This window comes from Anabrus simplex, chromosome 1 (genome assembly GCF_040414725.1).
Source record: "Anabrus simplex isolate iqAnaSimp1 chromosome 1, ASM4041472v1, whole genome shotgun sequence".
Lineage (NCBI taxonomy): Eukaryota > Metazoa > Arthropoda > Insecta > Orthoptera > Tettigoniidae > Anabrus > Anabrus simplex.
Window position 1 is genome coordinate 82,211,694 of NC_090265.1, and position 19,611 is coordinate 82,231,304.

A 19,611-nucleotide genomic window follows, 5' to 3' on the forward strand; every position below is an offset into this window, starting at 1 on the left:
AATTAAATTTCAGTGACAGGTCACCCATAAGAGACCCCGTTTACTCTGCCATCTGGCAGAGTGAAAAGGAACGTCGAAATAGACGCGCAGGCAGCCTAACTGGCATCAAACTGAAAACATTCACACGATATCTGAGGCCATGCGAATAATAATAATAATAATAATAATAATAATAATAATAATAATAATAATAATAATAATAATAATTTTACGTTCCACTAACTACTTTTACGGATTTCGGAGACGCCGTACTACCGGAATTTTGTTCTACAGGAGTTCCTTTACGTGTCGGTAATCATATGAAAACGAGATTGACGTAGTTGAACATCTTCAAATACCACCGGACTGAGCCAGGTTCGAACCTGCCAACTTGGAGTCAGAAGGCCATTGCTCTACCATCTGTACTACTCAGCCCGGCTACTATTATTATTATTATTATTATTATTATTATCATCGTTTAGAGCCATTAGCGACCACGTCAAGTGGCTATAAGGTATTTCTGGAAGCCTTTTTTGCAGCCCGAAAACGTTGCATTTTTTCTCTGGTCGCCTGTCTTCTCTCTTCTGTCCAGCCGCTGTTCTGTTTTTGCTCATCGTGGAAGCCCTTCAAGTTGTTGATCACTGACGTGTATTTTGATCGGTTAGAGATGTCCTCCTGTTTCAGTCCCATAACTGCCTGCTGTCATTTCTTGATGGATACAGTACTTTTGTATCCATCTCTTGGCACAGGCCAGAGTAAAGTGTGGCTTCCACCCAAGTCCCAGTCAACATCCATGGCTGTGACAATATGGAAGTTGCTGCGGTACGGGTAGTGCTGAGTAATGACAATCAGAGCATGACTAGTGCATCTGAGTGTTATGAAAGGTGCTGTTCATAGAGTCAGTCGTGCTGCAATAGTACTTTCTGACCCAGTGAGGAAAGCAATGTCAAACTACCTCACTCCTCATCTTGCCTAGTACGCCTCATTTTGGTGCTACAATTGGTTTTCGGAGTTTCCTTATAACCGCATAACCTTTGGTGGTGCTATTTGAGGATCCAACCAGCCTCTGGGCTGATGACTTGACAGACACAGACCTTATTATTACTGTAGGCCTATTATTATTATTATTGCACTCTTCCTTCTTTCTTAATCTGTTTACCCTCCAGGGTCGGTTTTTCCCTCGGACTCCGCGAGGGATCCCACCTCTACCGCCTCAAGGACAGTGTCCTAGAGCTTCAGACTTTGGGTCGGGGGATACAACTGGGGAGGATTACGAGTACTTCGCCCAGGCGGCCTCACATACTATACTGAACAGGGGCCTTGTGGGGGGGTGGGGATGAAAGGTTGGAAGGAATAGACAAGGAAGAAGAAAGGAATCTGCCGTAGCTTTAAGTTAGGTACCATCCAGGCATTTGCCTGGAGGAGTAGTGGGAAACCACGGAAAACCACTTCGAGGATGGCTGAGGTAGGAATTGAACCTACCTCTACTCATTTGACCTCCCGAGGCTGAGTGGACCCCGTTCCAGCCCTCGTACCAGTTCAAATTTATGCGGAGTCGGGAATCGAACCCGGGCAGCTAATCATGCTAACCACTACACCACGGAGGCGGTTTTCTTTGCCTCCCTCCCTTGAAAGTGTTCCATCTTTAGAACTTTCTTCCTGAAAATTTCTCTTTTCATTACTTCTTTCTCTGATGTTGTTTCTTTCAAGGCTTTTTTTAAATCTCTTTGGTTAATCTATTATTATTATTATTATTATTATTATTATTATTATTATTATTATTATTGCCTGGCAAATGTTGAGGCTGCTTTAATAAAGCCCACGGCCGCTTCTTTCCTACGTGTAGTCCTTTTCTATCCTATCCAATCGCCGTCGAAAACCCGACAGCACGACGTTAAACCGCTAAAAAAGACAGTAAGGAGAAGAGCAACAGTAGGCGGTGCATATGAGCATAGCTGCGTTTTAAAGCACCTGAGCTGGATCAGCAACAAATCCACAAGAAGTTGCAATTAAACGAGAGGAAATAGCTTCTATTTGCTCTGTGCGACGAGGATGGCCGTCACAACAGGTCATAAGTTCAACGCCTCAATTAAGGTAAAAGTACTCTTCAGGAAGACTTAACTGCATTTTAATGAAAGAATGAATGAAAGGCAGAAGAAGAACTCTGTATATATGTTGAAGGATTTTGATTAAACGATTTCACCCATACATAACAATTTGCAAACTTGTAGCGAGCAAAGACCTCTGCGTTCACTATACCTAGTGCCTTAAGGGAACAATTGAAGAAAACCGTGCGTCACGATGCTGAACTCGCTCGTGAAACATACAGCTCATCACAAACAGCTGTCGGCTAGCGATATATTTATTCCTAGTTCGTATCGCTCAGATTTTGATTCCCACACTTATCTCGCTCATCAAAGTACCTTAGAAAACAAAATGTGCGATAAACCCCACCATGAACTTTCGATGCATACAAACCATACTAAATCTAATCTTGGCGTGTGATAGCAGAGTGAGTCACTATCTTTTCATTCAGGCGGCTACGGTTCGAATCCTGGACGAAGCATATGGAGGTCCGATGGCAATGATCACGATAATAACAATCACATAAATCAGAATTAGTCCATTCTTCAGAATTAGTTTGATTGATCTACGTAGAAAGGAGATAAAAGCAATACTGAGCTCTTGAAAAACTCGCTTCTGTATTCTAACGCAACGGGACTAATGCAAGCCAACAGGACGAACTTGGATCACCCAAGGAGTTTTAACAATTCTATATAACAGTAGTCTCATCACCAAACCTCTACCGAGCTCGATAGCTGCAGTCGCTTAAGTGCGGCCAGTATCCAGTATTCGGGAGATAGTAGGTTCGAACCCCACTGTCGGCAGCCCTGAAAATGGTTTTCCGTGGTTTCCCATTTTCACACCAGGCAAATGCTGGGGCTGTACGGCCACTTCCTTCCAACTCCTAGCCCTTCCCTGTCCCATCGTCGCCATAAGACCTGTGTCGGTGCGACGCAAAAAAAAAAAAAAAAAAAAAAAAAGCAATCCTCTGAACATCAATAGCTGTAAGTTTACAGGAGATTTTTTTTAAAAAGTTATCATAATTTTAAGAAGCATTTTAAACATTCTGAATAAAAAGTACAATTAACCCTTTTCAGGCATACCCCCAACGGAGGTGAGTTGCATGTACCATTTTAATAACATCCAAGCTCTAGTATCATTCTTCAGTTTATGACAGTACCGGGAATCGAATCCGAGCCCCCATGGACGGCAGCTAATAGTGCTAACAGTTACGCTACGGAGGCGGAAATAATAATACGGTAATAATAATAATAATAATAATAATAATAATAATAATAATAATAATAATAATAATAATAATAATAATAATAATAGTCGCCTCTGTGGTGAAATGATCAGTGTGAATAGCTGTCACCACCGGGGACCCGGGTTCGATTCCAGGCTATGCCACGATATGTTAAAAGTGGTACGAGGGCTGAAACGGGTCCACTCAGCCTCGGAAGGTCAACTGAGTAGAAAGAACCGAGAGATTTCGATTCCCACCCCAGCAATCCTCGAAGTGGTTTTCCGTGGTTTCCAACTAATCCAGACAAATGCCAGGATGGTATCTAAATTAAGGCCACGGCCACTTTTTTCCTCCTCCTTGTCTATCGCTCCAATCTATATATCCCCTCACATGGCCCCATGTGAGGTAGTCTGGGCGAGGTACTGCTTCTCCTCTCCGGTTGTATCCCCAACTCACAGTCTCTCGCACTAGGACAGCGGCCTTGAGGTGGTAGAGATGGGATCCCTCGCTAAGTCCTAGGGAAAGCCAACCCTGGAGGGTAAAGGGATTAAGAAATACGTAAATAATAATAATAATAATAATAATAATAATAATAATAATAATAATAATAATGCACTTGGAGGGTATCGTAGTCTATGTGTATTCACACTCAGATGTGATAGTTCCTGAGTCCTCTCAGTATTAGTAGCCTAGTTGTTAAGAACAATGACATATACAAACACGTGCCGTCGCTCTTCATTCTGAACGGGAGCTGTCTGTCTGGAACCTGCACGTTCGCCTGTTGCTCAGCCTATTTCTGACGGCGGTAAACACTAAACATTCTTCACTTGCGTACCTGGTACAGCACATTAAACGTTCCTGGGAAACTACGGGAAGGTGAATAAAAACCCAATCAATAACCGAGCTGTGGCGTAGATATGTTGTTGAACGGCGTGGAGCTATAGAGAGGTGTGCGCTGATGATTCGTACCTCTTTCATTTATGCTTGCATTTTTTATTTAATAGTCTAATAATAATAATAATAATAATAATAATAATAATAATAATAATAATAATAATAATAATAATAATAATAATAATAATAATAATAATAATGTCCGCCTGTGTGGTGTAGTGGTTAGTGTGATTAGCTGCAACCTCCGGAGGTCCAGGTTCGATACCTGGCTCTGCCACGAAGTTTGAAAAGTGGTACGAAGGTTGGGACAGGGTACACTCAGCTACGGGAGGTCAACTGAGTGGAGGGGGGTTCGATTCCCACCTCAGCCATCCTCGAAGTGGTTTTCTGCGGTTTCCCAATTTTCCTCCAATCAAATGCCGGGATGGTACCTAACTAAGGCCATGGCCGCCTCCTTCCCTCGTCCTTGTCTATCCCCACCGATCTTACCACGCCTCCACAAGCCCCCTGTTCAGCATAGCAGGTGAGGCAGCCTGGGCGAGGTACTGATCCTCCTTCCCAGTTGTATCACCGGCCAATGTTTTACGCTCCAGGACACTGCTCTTGAGGCGGTAGAGGTGGGATCCTCCGCTGAGTCCGAGGGAAAAATCAACCCTGGAGGGTAAACGAATTAAGAAGAAATAAATAATAATAATAATTATAATAATAATAATAATAATAATAATAATAATAATAATAATAACAACTCCAATCACGTAAGGTACAAATTGTTCCAAGTAATGTGACAATATCCTCCTGTGGGGACGGGAGAAGAAACATTCACTGTATCACTTGTTTCTCGCAAGGGGCGACTAGAGGATGTAAGGCACTAGAGGTCTCAACTTGGGGAAAGATGGCGACCAAAGGGCATTTAGCTGAGTCTGATGATAGCTTCTATTTACTTGCACCAGCATGCCCTCTGACATCTTTCCTTCGTTTTCCTTCGACCTCGACGAATTAGGTTTGCGAGGCCTACGAAATTTTTCATTTTCACGCCATTCGTTGTCATTCCCTTTCTTTTATCGATAACCTCATTTTTCCCTTTTCCCTTTCTGGTTATAGTTAAGCAGATCGTTGTCTGGTTGTACTTTTCCGTAAAAAAGTAATCATCATTCCCACAACGAATGGGATGATATGCGTATTTTTTAAACGTAATAATACAGTACTGAACTTCAGAAAGTGTTGAATGTCGGCAGAATCGACACTAGATGAAGCTACAGTCAATTAGGGACGTTTCGATATACTAAAATATCGATATATAATTGGATATCGATAATGAAAGTATCAATATGGTGACTTTATCAAAACTAAATATCGATATTTCTGCATATCAGTTTTAAAAAATAAAATTATTTTGTTTCGCCTGGCGTGAAAATGGGAAACCACGAAAATGTATGCGGAATGCCGACAGTAGAGTTCGAACCCACTATCTCCCGAATGCAAGCTGCGAGCTACGTGACCCGAGCCGCACAGCCACTTGCTCGATTTTAAATGTAACAATTTAGCGTAGCAACGGCTCGTTAAAGAATTTCTACGCGACAAAATCCGTTCCGTCGCTGTCTCTTAAAATCTAAACCAACTCATGCTATGTTAAACTACTAACTTTATAACTCCTCTCAGGAATACATTCCAAATTCTGTCGTCTCGTAGGATGAGATAGAGAGACAATATACAAAATGGGAGAGTAAGTTTAGTATTTTTGGACATTCGTGCGAGAACATATTTATTGCATTTAAAATGGCTTTAGGGGGTGGCTCCTTTTTTTTTTTTTTTTTTTGAAAAAGCGGTCGTTGCTTTTGACGCCGGCTCCGCGTTCTAGCGGCTGCGAGCCGACCTCTCACGCGGAGAACCTGGGTTCCATTCCTGGTCAGGTCGCGGATTTTTAAATGGATCTGAAGGCTAGTTCGAGGTCAACTCAGCCTACGTGAGGACAACTGAGGAGCTATGTTACGGTGAGATTAGAGCCCCGGCCCAGAAAGTCAAGAATAACGGCTGAAAGGACCTTTGCACCATGGGATTTGGTTTGGTTTGGTTTCGGCTATTTTTAATCCTACAATCAATACAAGCCTAACACCCCGTTTGACTACAGATGAGAGATAAATTTCAAGATCATGACATAGTCTTTCTAACATTTACATGGATATGTGTATTCTGAGAATAAGCACACTTCCCCCATAAGAAGGTTGCCCACGAGGACAAAGTATTCTAAATACATATATGACTATATAAATGATTCCTCAGTATGGATAAAGAACCTCTCAATGCTTTGAGGACCACATTTTTCGTCAACGACTATGGTAGTCTGAATCTTGAGCAGAATTCTTCGAAGAACTTATTGTTTGTTCCTCTTGCACAGATCATGAGGCCTATAACCTCGACGTTATTAGAGTCCGTATTCACATCGGTAAAAGGGGATAGTTGATTAGTAAATGCTTTTTCTTTTCCTTGCGTTTAGAGACGGTGAAATGGCCGAAACGCATTGTCCTGGCTTCTCATTAAGGTGACCGTGGTTCAAATCCCAACAACTGCACGTGCGATTTTTGAAATTGTACACCCACCTTTGTGGTTCACATTCCACGTATCATAAGAACTGGACATCCCGTGGGTTTGACCTTAATATGAACAGTCACGTCAAATTATACGCTTGCTTCGCTTATAACCTACACGGAGTGCCTGCTATTACCGTCAGAAAACAACTAGCGGATCTCCCAGTGGTTCTCCACAATCCTGACACTTTCACCATTTTCTACACATACTAAGTAGCCTATGTGGACACAACTGATAACTTGTTACATTATTCAACGTGTATTTACCAACACATACGTAGAAAAATTGACTGAACGTTTTATAACTGAAATACACGAAGAAGAAGTAACGTTAACCAATTGATTTTGTTGAGAAATTGACACAAAGTATAATAGAGAGACAAACACAATAAATATCCTGCTTTATTTCTACAGTCAGTTTAAATAATCGAGACACATTTATATTCTATTTTTATTTACGTCGCTCAGACTCAAGACAGGTCTTATGGCGACCATGGCCTTCATTATGGTACAGGCCCAGCAGTGAAAATGGGGAAAACACGGAACACCACCTTCAAGGCTACCGACAGTAGAGTTCGAACCCATTATCTCCGGAATGCAATCTCCTCGAACCGCTAATCAATCAATCAATCAATCAATCAATCAATCAATCAATCAATCAATCAATCAATCAATCAATCAATCAATCAATCAATCAATCAATCAATCCTGATCTGCATTTAGGGCAATCGCCCAGGTGGCAGATTCCCTATCTGTTGTTTTCCTAGCCTTTTCTTAAGTGATTTCAAAGAAATTGGAAATTTATTGAACATCGCCCTTGGTAAGTTATTCCAGTTCCTAACTCCCCTTCCTATAAAAGAATATTTGCCTCAATATGTCCTCTTGAATTCCAACTTTATCTTCATAATGTGATCTTTCCTACTTTTAAAGATGCCACTCAAACTTATTCGTCTACTAATGTCATTCCACGCCATCTCTCCGCTGACAGCTCGGAACATACCATTTAATCGAGCAGCTTGTCTTCTTTCTCCCAGTTCTTCCCAGCCCAAACTTTGCAACATTTTTGTAACGCTACTCTTTTGTCGGAAATCACCCGGAACAAATCAAGGTGCTTTTCTAAGGATTTTTTCCAGTTCTTGAATCAAGTAATTCTGGTGAGGATCCCATACACTGGAACCATACTCTATTTAGGGTCTTACCAGAGACTTATATGCTCTCTCCTTTACATCCTTACTACAACCCCTGAACACCCTCATAACCATGTGCAGAGATCTGGACCCTTTATTTAAAATTCCATTTATGTGATTACCCTAGTGAAGATCTTTCCTTGTATTAACACCTAGATACTTACAATGATCTCCAAAAGGATCTTTCACCCCATCAACGCAGTAATTAAAACTAAGAGGACCTTTCCTATTTGTGAAACTCACAACCTGACTTTTAACCCCGTTTATCAACATACCATTGCCTGCTGTCCATCTCACAACATTATCGAGGTCACGTTGCAGTTGCTCGCAATCTTGTAGCATATTTATTACTCTATACAAAATAACATCATCCGCAAAAAGCCTTACCTCTGATTCCACTTCTTTAATATCATTTAAATTCGCTCTGTTAGACATATTTCAGTTCTCATTTCTTTAATGGTGGGAATACCAAGCAGACTTCAGTAGTCACTTGTATTTGATAAGCCGTTCACTGTGTTTAGTGCACAAACGTTTAACATTCAAATTACATTAACAGAGACTGTAAATATTTACGAAGAGAGAAAATAAACTGAACTGATCATGACGTCATTACTGCTTCTGCACAAGATGAACAATATCGTCAGTAAACATGCGTAATTATACCGTAGCTTTTCTTTTATTCAGAGAGTGAGTTTTGTTTTGTTTCGCTATTGCCTTTACGTCGCATCGACACAGATAGGTCTTATGGCGACGATGGGACAGGAAAGGGGTGGGCCTAGGACTGGGAAAGAATCGGCGGTGGGCTTAATTAAGGTACTGCACCAACATTTACCTGGTGTGAAAATGGGAAACCACGGTAAACCATCTTCAGGGCTGCCGACAGTGGGGTTCGAACTCACTATCTCCCGGATGGAAGCTTACAGCCGCGTGGCCCTGACCGCACCGCCAACTAACCCGGTGTTGGTAGATTTACAGGCACGTAAAATAATTCCTATGGGACTAAATTCTGGCATCTCGGCGTCTCCGAAAACCGTAAAAGTAGTTAGTGGGACGTAAAGCAAATAACATTATTATTAGAGTGAAATGAGATATTAATCGATTTGAATTTGCAATTAAGCAGGGAGGACAGCCATAATAATAATGTTATTGGTTTCACGGTCCGCTAACAACTTTCTCGGTTTGCGGAGACGCTGAGGTGCCGGAATGTTTCTCCCAGGAGTTCCTCTACGTGCTAGTAAATCTATCGACACGGGGATAACGTATATGAGCACCTTCAAATACCACCGGTGTGATCGAGGATCGAACTTGCCAACTTGAGCTCCACCGCCTGAACTCAACTGGGCTGTGTTTTATCATATGTTGAAACTAGCAAGATACCCGTGCTTCGCTACGGTATTATACTGAAATTTATAATTAAATGCTTATTGTTTTAGATACATAATCCGCCGAAATTCGCGATCTGACTCGTTTTCTGTGAGAATCCACCAAAATTCCCGATCTGACTGGTTTTCTATTATTTTACAGCAGGTTTCCTCCCATATTGCAATCTTCCTTTCCAGCAATCGATTTCGTACTTCGCGGGCTAGGCTCAGGTATTCCTCCTGGTCAGTTGGGTCCGTAAATCTTTGCCATCTTTTCCTTTAATCATTTTTTATATGGATAAAATCCTTCAGGAGATCCGGCGTGGTGTCATATTGGGTGCCTTGGCGGCACTGAACCCGCGGCCGGACTGCATTCTTAGTCATTACCCGTCCAGGAGCCGTTACCAGCGCGGTCCGCACATTTGACGACGGTCCGGAACATTATTATTATTATTATTATTATTATTATTATTATTATTATTATTATTATTATTATTATTATGTGTTGCTGGAATGGCTGATGACAGGGAAAACCGGAGTAACCGGAGAAAAGCCTGTCCCGCCTCCGTTTTGTCCAGCACGAATGTCACATGGAGTGACCGGGATTTGAACCACGGAACCCAGCTCTGAGAGGCCGGCGCGCTGCCGCCTGAGCAACGGAGGATTCTTATAAGTACATTAATAACAGTAAAATCAATTGGTCTCACCTCCTTCTACACCCCACCGCCGTTAAGTTTATTTACCGCCACCCCCCCCCCCCCCCACAAAAAAATTAAAAGAAGGCTTGTTTCTTTATGTTTAAGGGAGATTCCAAACACCAATGTTCACGTCTATTACCTTCAGTTTTGAGATATAAGTATCCCCATAAAAGTAATTTACTTTTTTCACTTCATTTCACACTACTCCCCCCCCCCACCTAAGTGAAATTTCCCGCAAAAAAATACTTGTTTCTTTAATAGTAAAGGATCTTCTAAATACCAATTATCACGACTCTAACTTCTTCAGTATTTGATTTATGTGTCCGCATGAAAGGAATTCAACTCCTTTACACTCCCGCCCTCCAAGATGGTTTCCCGCCCAAAACGCGTTTTTCTTTGTTTTTAAAGGAGATCCAAATACGAATATTCACGTCTGTAACAACCTTAGTTTTTATTAGATGTATGTATTTTCATACAATTAAGCCAATTAATTTTTCAATTCTTTCACCCCCACCCCCCGCTTCATTGGATTTTAAGAGAATACGTGTTTCTTTACTTTTAAAGCAGATTGAAAATATCAAATTTCACGTCTGTAACACCTTCATTTTTGATATATCAGTAGCCTAATTAAAAGAATTCAACACCATTTTCAGTCACTTTTACGCCCCCCCCCCCTCCACCCAAGTGATATTTCCGAAAACTAAAAATACACGTTTCTTTGTGTTTAATAGAGATAAAAAATACCATTTTTCACTTCTGTAACATGTTAAGTTTTTTAGATATACTGTAAAAATTCTCATTTTAAAATTTCACCCCTTTGGAGTTCCCCTTAAGTGGAGTTTCCAAAAACAAATCGCCTATGTTTCTTTACATTTACAGGAGATTCCAAACACCCACTTTTTACGTCTGTAACATTTTACGTTTCCAAGATATTCTGTAGATATAGTCTTTCAAAAAATTCACCCCAATTTGTCACTCCTGTTTTACCGCCATTAATTGGATTTTCCAAAAACTAAAAAATTCGTGTTTCTTTATTTTTAAAGGAGATCCCATATACAAATTTTCAATTCTGTAATATCTTTCGTTTCTGACATATATGTATCCTCATTAAAGGCATTCAACCCATTTTTCACCCTTTTACACCCCTCCTATTGGGATTTACAGGAAACAAAAATACGTATTCCTTTATTTTTAGAGGAGATTCTAACTACCAATTTTTACATCTGTAAATTTTAAAGTTTTAAGATGTAGACACACTCATTCTAAACAATTCACCACCCTTTTCACCCCCCAATATTTGGATTTTCCAAAAACCAAAAAATACGTGTTTCTTTACTTTTAAAGTAGATCCCAAATACCAATTTTCAGGTCTGTAATATCTTCAGGTTCTGAAATATAAGTAGCCTCGTTAAAGGCATTCAACCTATTATTCACCCTTTTACACCCTTCCTATTGGGATTTTCCGAAAACAAAAAATACGTGTTTCTTTATTTTTAAAGGAAATTCTAAATACCAATTTTTACATCTATAAACTTTAAAAGTTTTGAGATATAGATACACTAATTTTAAAAAATCACCCCCTTTTCAACCCCTCCCCATTAATTGGATTTTCCAAAAACAAAAAAATACGTGTTTCTTTTTAAAAGGAGATCCCAAACACCAATTTTCAGGTCTGTAATATCTTCAGGTTCTGAAATATAAGTAGCCTCATTCAAGGCATTCAACCGCTTTTTCACCCTTTTCCACCCTTCCAATTGGGATTTTCCGAAAACAAAAAAATACGTGTTTCTTTATTTTTAAAGGAGATTCTAAATGCCAATTTTTACATCTTTAAACTTTAAAAGTTTTGAGATATAGATAGACTCATTTTAAAAATTCACCCCCTTTTCACACCCCCCATTAATTGGATTTCCCCAAAACAAAAAAATACGTGTTTCTTTATTTTTAAAAGAGATCAAAAGTACCAATTTTCATGTCTGTAATATCTTCAGTTTCTGAGATATAAGTACCGGTATCCCGATTAAAGGCATTCAACCCCTTTTTCACCCTTTTTCGCCCCTCCTATTGGGATTGTCTCAAAACAAAAAATACGTGTTTCCTTATTTTTAAAGAAGATTCTAAATACCAATTTTCACATCTGTAAACATTTTAAGTTTTGAGATATAGACACACCCATTTTAAAATTTCACCCCCCTTTTCACCCCCTTAGCGACGGAATATCCAAAAATCCTCTCTTAGCGAGCACCTACATCTTAATATGAATATATCTCCAAAATTTCATTTCTTTATGTCCAGTAGTTTTGGCTCGGCGATGATGAATCAGTCAGTCAGTCAGTCAGTCAGTCAGTCAGTCAGTCAGTCAGTCAGTCAGTCAGTCAGTCAGTCAGGACAAGCTACTTTATATATATAGATTGAACGACATTCAGAGGCTTGTTCCACATCCGTGTGAAGATTGACAGATTTCAATTTAGGCTCGTGAGGTTCTACACAATTTTAACTCTTTTTTTTTAATGAATACATTATCTACCACGGTGCTGTTTCATTAGATACACAAGAGTTGTTCTTCACGTGTTCCAAAATACAAATTTGCTATTTACATGAAAATTTGGATGGGGTGCCACGCGCTGTTGGTGGGTGGGGGTAAGCGAATGGAGGAGCGGAGAGGAACTGGCCACCCACCGTACGTAATCTCTGGCTCAGGCACACCTCTGCGGAGGTTCGGACCTGCCTTCGGACAGAACACAGCCTTACCTTACCTTACCTTTACATGAAAAATCCTGTTTCAAAAATAAGGAATCACAAGTAACTTTACACAAATTACAGCGCATCCTTCAAAGGAATTAGTTCATTCCATAAGGCCTACTTTACTTACACATAGCGTTCTAGTCATCCGGATGTGGGGGTACTATGTCGCAAACCTCTGATTTCAAATGATTTAGTAAGATTCGAACCACAGCAGCGAGCGAACGCCTCATCTGGACGGAGTAAGTCTGGTGTCAATTTGTGCGTCAAGAAACTAACTCAAATACCAACAAATTATAAATAACAAACACACACAGCGACTTCTCTTTCTTTCTCTCTTTCTTTTTTTCTTTCTTTCTTAATTCGTTTATCACCCAGGGGTGGTTTTTCCCTCGGACTCAGCGAGGAACCCCCACTCTACGGCCACAAGGGCAGTGTCTGGTACGTGAGTCTTTGTTTCGAGGGGATACAGCTCGGGAGGAGGACCAGTACCTTGCCCAGGAGGCCTCACTTTCTATGGTGAACAGGGGCCATTGGAGCATGGGAACACTGGAAGGGATAGACAAGGTAGAAGTAACGAGGCGGCCGTGAGATTTAGATACCATCCCGGCATTTTCTCGGAGGAGGAGTGGGAAAACACTTCGAGCATGGCTGAGGCGGAAATCCTTTTTTACAATTGGCTTTACGTCGCACCGACACAGATAGGACTTATGTCGACGGTGGGACAGGAAAGGTCAATGAATGGGAAGGAAGCGGCCATGACCTTAATTACGGTACAACTCCAGAATTTACGTGGTGTGAAAATGGGAAACCACAGAAAACCATCTTCGGGGCTGCCGACAGTGGGGTTCGAACGCACTATCTCCCAAATGCAAGCTTACAGCTGCGCGCTCCTAACCACACGGACAACTCGCTCGGTGAGGTGGGAATCGAACCACCACCACCCCCCTCTACTCAGTTGACCTATCGTGGCTGAGTGGACCCCGTTCCAGCCTAGAGTGACTTAATAACCAAAATAATAATATTTTTTGTAGTTTACAAGCAAAAGCGGCTATTTAGCCGTCGAATTATCAATTCCGCCCTGCCATATGGAGTACCGTGAGAAAGATGCCTCTGAGCCCGACATAATGGTATCAAAACGGTAGCCCTACGGCCGTTAGGTATATTATGTGGGGTAGAAAATGTAACTTGTTCATAACTTACTTCATATCGACTTCTGAATGTAAATTTCGACTCATGTGTATCAATGAATAGAGAATATTAAGCCTATCATAACGGTACCATAGCAGTAGACGTAGGACATTTCAGGAGAAAGTTACATGGTGTACACTATTTAAAAAATTACCAAATGAACTGTAAAATAATACGCTCTGGCTATATAACCAGCCATCTGCGTCACTAGGCTACCAGCCAGATAATTTAGTTGGTAATAAATAACATAATAGTGGTAAAGATAAAATCAGTTAATCGGTTTGAATAAAAAAATTATATTCCGTTATTGAAATAACAATTGCCTACTACGATGGTATTCGTCTCTCTCTCTCTCTCTCTCTCTCTCTCTCTCTCTCTCTCGCTCTGTAGTTATGGTCGACTACTTGTATGTATAATATGCTGGTGATTTAACGTCGGACTAACACATCGGACCGACCGAGCATGTTGGCCGTGCGGTTAGAGTCACGCAGCTGAAAGCTTGTATTCGAGAGATAGTGGGTTCGAATCCCATTGTTAGCAGCCCTAAGGATGGATTCCCGTGGTTTCCCAATTCATACCAGGCAATTGCTGGAGCGTTACCTTAATTAAATCCAACGCCGCTTCCTTCCCACTCCTAGCCCATCGTCGCCATAAGACTTATCTGTATTGCTGCGACGTAAAGCACACACACACACAAAAAAAACCCAACATCCGACTCTGTTTCATAAATATACTTTAACCCTGATTATATTAACTTCGGGTGAATATCTTATCTCGTTCTTGCGAATCAAAGGTTTCACCAAACTATTTCGGCAGATCAAACACCGTACTAACCTTTGCTGGAAGCCGGATGCTATGACTTAAAGTTCGAGGTTATGAGAACATTTCTTGCGCGATTATTTTGTTTCTTTTCTACACGGTATGTTTGTTTTCTTCCACAGTTCCGTGACAATGCCAACTAACAAGCAACTTAAAACAGTTTTATAGTTTATAGCTGAAGACATTTTTAGAGACCACTTTGCTGACGGTTGCTTTTGATACCCCAGTGTTGTCTCCGACCAATATATATGAAATGACACTGTGGAAAGTCCTAATGCCATCAATACCTGCAGTATAGGAGAGTGTGTGTGAGAGAGAGAGGTTTGTTTCTGACTGTTCTGTATTCTAACCTCTCGCGAATTTCATCGACGACCTTACTGACGACGGTTTTTTGACAGTCTATACGAAAATGAAAATTCACAGCCTGTTTTCAGTCATTATACAGGGACGGGAATGGAATGAATGAAACCGCCATCTATCGGCGAGTATAGGAATGGTGCCTTCTGTCGAAGCCTGTCGCACTCCTCGGGATAAATGTTTAATGACTGACAGATGAAATGAAATGATATTGGAGAATGTTGCTGGAATGAAAGATGACAGGGAAAATCGGAGCACTCGAAGAAAAACCTGTCCTGCCTCCTCGAGTGACCGGGATTTGAACCAGAGGCCAGAGGCCGGCGTGCTGCCACCTGAGCCACGGAGGTTCCCTGACAGTCTATACATCTTCATACATTGTTCTTTGTATGGATTTTTGTCCGCCTCTGTGGTGTAGTGGTTAGTGTGTTTAGCTGCCAGCCCCGGAAGCTCGAGTTCGATTCCCGGTTCTGCCACGAAATTTGAAAAGTGGTATGAGGACTGGAACGGGGCCTTAAGTTAGGTACCATCGCGGCGTTTGCCTGGAGAAGTGGGAAACCACAGAAAACCACGTCCAGGATGGCTGAGGTGGGAATCGAACCCACCTCTACTCAGTTGACCTCCCGAGGCTGAGTGGACCCCGTTCCAGCCCTGGGACCACTTTTCAAATTTCGTGGCGGAGCCGGAAATCGAACCCAGGCCTCCGGGGGCGGCAGCTAATCACACTTACCACTACACCACAGAGGCGGACAGAAGGACAAGACAACCGTAATAAAAGTTTAGGTAAACCAGGTCTTAAGATCAACATTAAAAATCTCGAAGAAACCTGCACCAGACAGCTACTATAGAATTTAATGTATATGTAGTCTTGCTGGCCATAAGCTCAGCCTAGCTCTGAGAATGGAGTTATTGTATACGTGACTGTTATTTCAAAAACAAATATTGATTTTACGTCCCAATAACAACTTTCACGGTTTTCGAAGACGCCGAGGTGCCGGAATTTTGACCTGCGGGAGTTCTTTGACGTGCCGGTAAATTTACCGACACCGGGCTGACGTATTTGAGCACTTTCAAATACCACCGGACCGAGCCAGGATCGAACCTGCCAACTTGAGCTCAGACAGTCAGCGCCTTAACCGTCTGAGTTACTCAGCCCGACACTGTTGTTGTGTGGATAAATCTTACATTTTTCCATCCCCTTAACATTCGAAAGTGAAAGAGGAAAATGCTTAGGTTTAAAACTGTATTTAAGGTATACAGTATAACTATAATAACACAGATTTGGGAAAAGTAAGCCCTAAGGACATAAGTGATTAGTTAGATGTTTGTGTAGTCCACCAATTAGCATCCTCATTCTTCTTCTTCTTCCTCCACCACAGCTCTCCCCACAACCTGGTGGGGTCGCGGGGTACGAACTGTGTTGCACATGTGGATTTGGCCATTTTCTTACGGACGTCAACCCCATATGGTGGGATGTATACGCTATTGTTTTTTCCGTGGTGGTTGGTAGAGTGGTGTGTTGTGTGAATATTTATGAAGAGGAGTGTGATGATACAAACATGAACACCCAATCTCCGAGTTAGAGTAATTGATCAAAAGCGATTAAATCCCCGACCCGGCTCGGATTCGAACCCGGGATCCTCTGAATTGAAGGCCTCAATTTTGACCATTAGCCCTAGAAACCCGGACATTCTACCAATTAGTAAGTTACATGTTAGAAAATTACGAGGCAATTCAAATTCTTAAACAACATTTCATTCTAATTTGAGGGAATAAAGCAAGCATGTATTATTAATTGGACGGTGATATCACGGCCATAGCCAGAGGTCATCCTGTTTTAGGTGTAATCGGAATCTCAGGAACGTGACTTATCATTTCAAATATCCTAATGAGGGAACGGAACGGGCTGGACTCAACCTTAGGTAACTCAAATGAAAGGAGAAATCGGTCCTAGTCCTATTCTCAGCGGTAGTTTTCCCACTTCAATATTGACGGCATTATCCTGTAGGCCACTGCGTCTTCCTTACCTATCCCTTTGTTCTTACTTCGAGCTTATCGTCGCACTAACTTGGAATCTTAATGAAGGTACAATCCCGAGATTTGGATCATATGAAAATGGAAAAGTATGGAAAAAACCACCTTAAAAGTTATCGAGCCGACGTCAGAGCTCGAACTTTGTATCTTCCGGATGCAAGATTACCGTCAAACGACGCGTACCACTTATCCAATTTGCTTCGTCTATCTCATTCCCATTTAAAACACAAGAACCAGACGCCTCACCGACTCAGTTGATCGAGATACCCCAAGTCACAACAAAATTTTCATTTGGATTTGGACTTTAGTAGAAACTTCTGGATTTTCATAACAGAATAGCGTGACTGTATAACAGATGTAGCCTATTCCAATCACATCAATATACTTCCCACGGGCAATATTTACGATATATAACTTCTACAATGTTTTCAAGGCTTTTAGGGTTGCATTGCTTAGGTTTAAAAACAGACGTAATGATATAACGTTTTACAGAAAAGTACAATACATGACCAGGTACTTCAGTTTCAGATTAAGCTATGAAGAATTATTAATTTATCAACACTGACGTTGCTTTCATTATGACACGTTTCATCTTTATAATCTCCATCTTACATTCTGTCCGACTCGTTCGCTGAATGGTCAGCGTACTGGCCTTCGGTTCAGAGGGTCCAGGGTTTGATTCGTGGCCGTGTCTGGGATTTTAACCTTCAATAGTTAATTCCGATGGCTCGGGGCTGGGTATTTGTGCTGTCCCCAACATCCCTGCAACTCACACACCACAATAACGCGCAGTTACCTACACATAGCAGATGCCGCCAACCCTCATCGGAGGATCTGCCTTACAAGGGCTGCATTCGGCTAGAAATAGCCACACGAAATTATTATGATTATCTTCCATTCTATATCAATAGTACACGGGAGATAGTGGGTTCGAACTCCACTGTCGGCAACCCTGAGTATGGTTTTCCGTGGTTTCCTATTTTCACACTAGGCAAATACAGGGGCTACACCTTAATTAAGGTCATGGTTGCTTCCTTCCCACTCCTGTCCCATCGTCGCCATAATATCTACCCGTATCGGTACGACCTAAAGCAAATTGTAAAATATATATATATATATATATATATATATATATATATATATATATATATACAACGAAGACCTATTCCCTTATTACCTGTTAAATATGTATCTAATTCGAAATAGTTTCAATGTTTGAAGTTGTATAACATAGTAGTACTAATTTTATGTCTGTGCTTTAAATTCTTTCTCGTTTGTGTTAGTGATGATTATTTTTTAAGCTGAGTACAACTGGGAAGCCATACTCTCTATATTGTTTCTCTTTTGTCCATTGGATGTTAATAAAGGAAAACATTCCACATCTGATAACTTCTATATAATCTCGATTGAATGGTATTTTCTGAGGCTTGTGACTTGTCGATATATTGACAGTCGGAGGTAAGGAACGCGATCTCAAATTAACATTTTGATTCTAATCCCGGACGATTTTATTTCCCCCCCCCCCCCCCCCCCCCCGATATAATAGGACGAATAGCCAGTCTATTCCAGGATAGGGGAATGCCAACTTTGTACTGTAGTTAAGATGTAAGATTCTGCCAGAATCAGACTAAACGAAGTCCGGTAGACAGCATGTGTGAAACACTATTTCCTGCCTGGGATTACTAAAAGTAAAACAGTGCGTATACTCACCGTGTGTTGGCGCCATGAAGCCAAGGACGAGTAGGAAGAGAAGAGAAACTCTCAGACGTGTTGATATATCTGGGGTTCTTGAGAGATTCATGGTTCAACCACAATACTTCCAGTGTTTCACTATGACACGCAATATACCGAAACAAAACACTTCACTTCTAGTCTAAAGCGCAGTTAACTAAGTTTTTAATTTCCATTACACTGTTAAAATGTTGCGTTCAACCGTTTGCATTATTTACGATGAGCGAACACACCAACACAACACATTTTGAATTATTAGACACGAACACACGACCATTCTCTAACACAACACAAACTACTAGCGAGCTTCATTCCATTTTACGTCACTACATTTCTCAAGAATTCGAATTAACGTACTTTATAAAGCACGTCAATATATTAATTCACCCGCCGATATTTGAAGCCATATCAACTGCGACGTTTGTTGGATTCATAAACACGTCATCCAATCTACAATTCCAGTTCACGTGCATCTGCAAATTAAAAGAAAACAATGGGTATAATCCAGAAAATTAATTGAATAAAAAGGCAGAGGTAATATGCAACTTTTCGTTTGTGGAGTTCAAAATGCTTGAATTAAATGTGATGGACATGCAAAAAAAAAAAAAAAAAATAATAATAATAATAATAAAAAAAAAATTCAGAAGTAATTATATTTATACCGTTATAAAATAAATGCAAGGAAAGTCTGTTTATTACTGTAATGTAAAATGGATAGGGAAATAC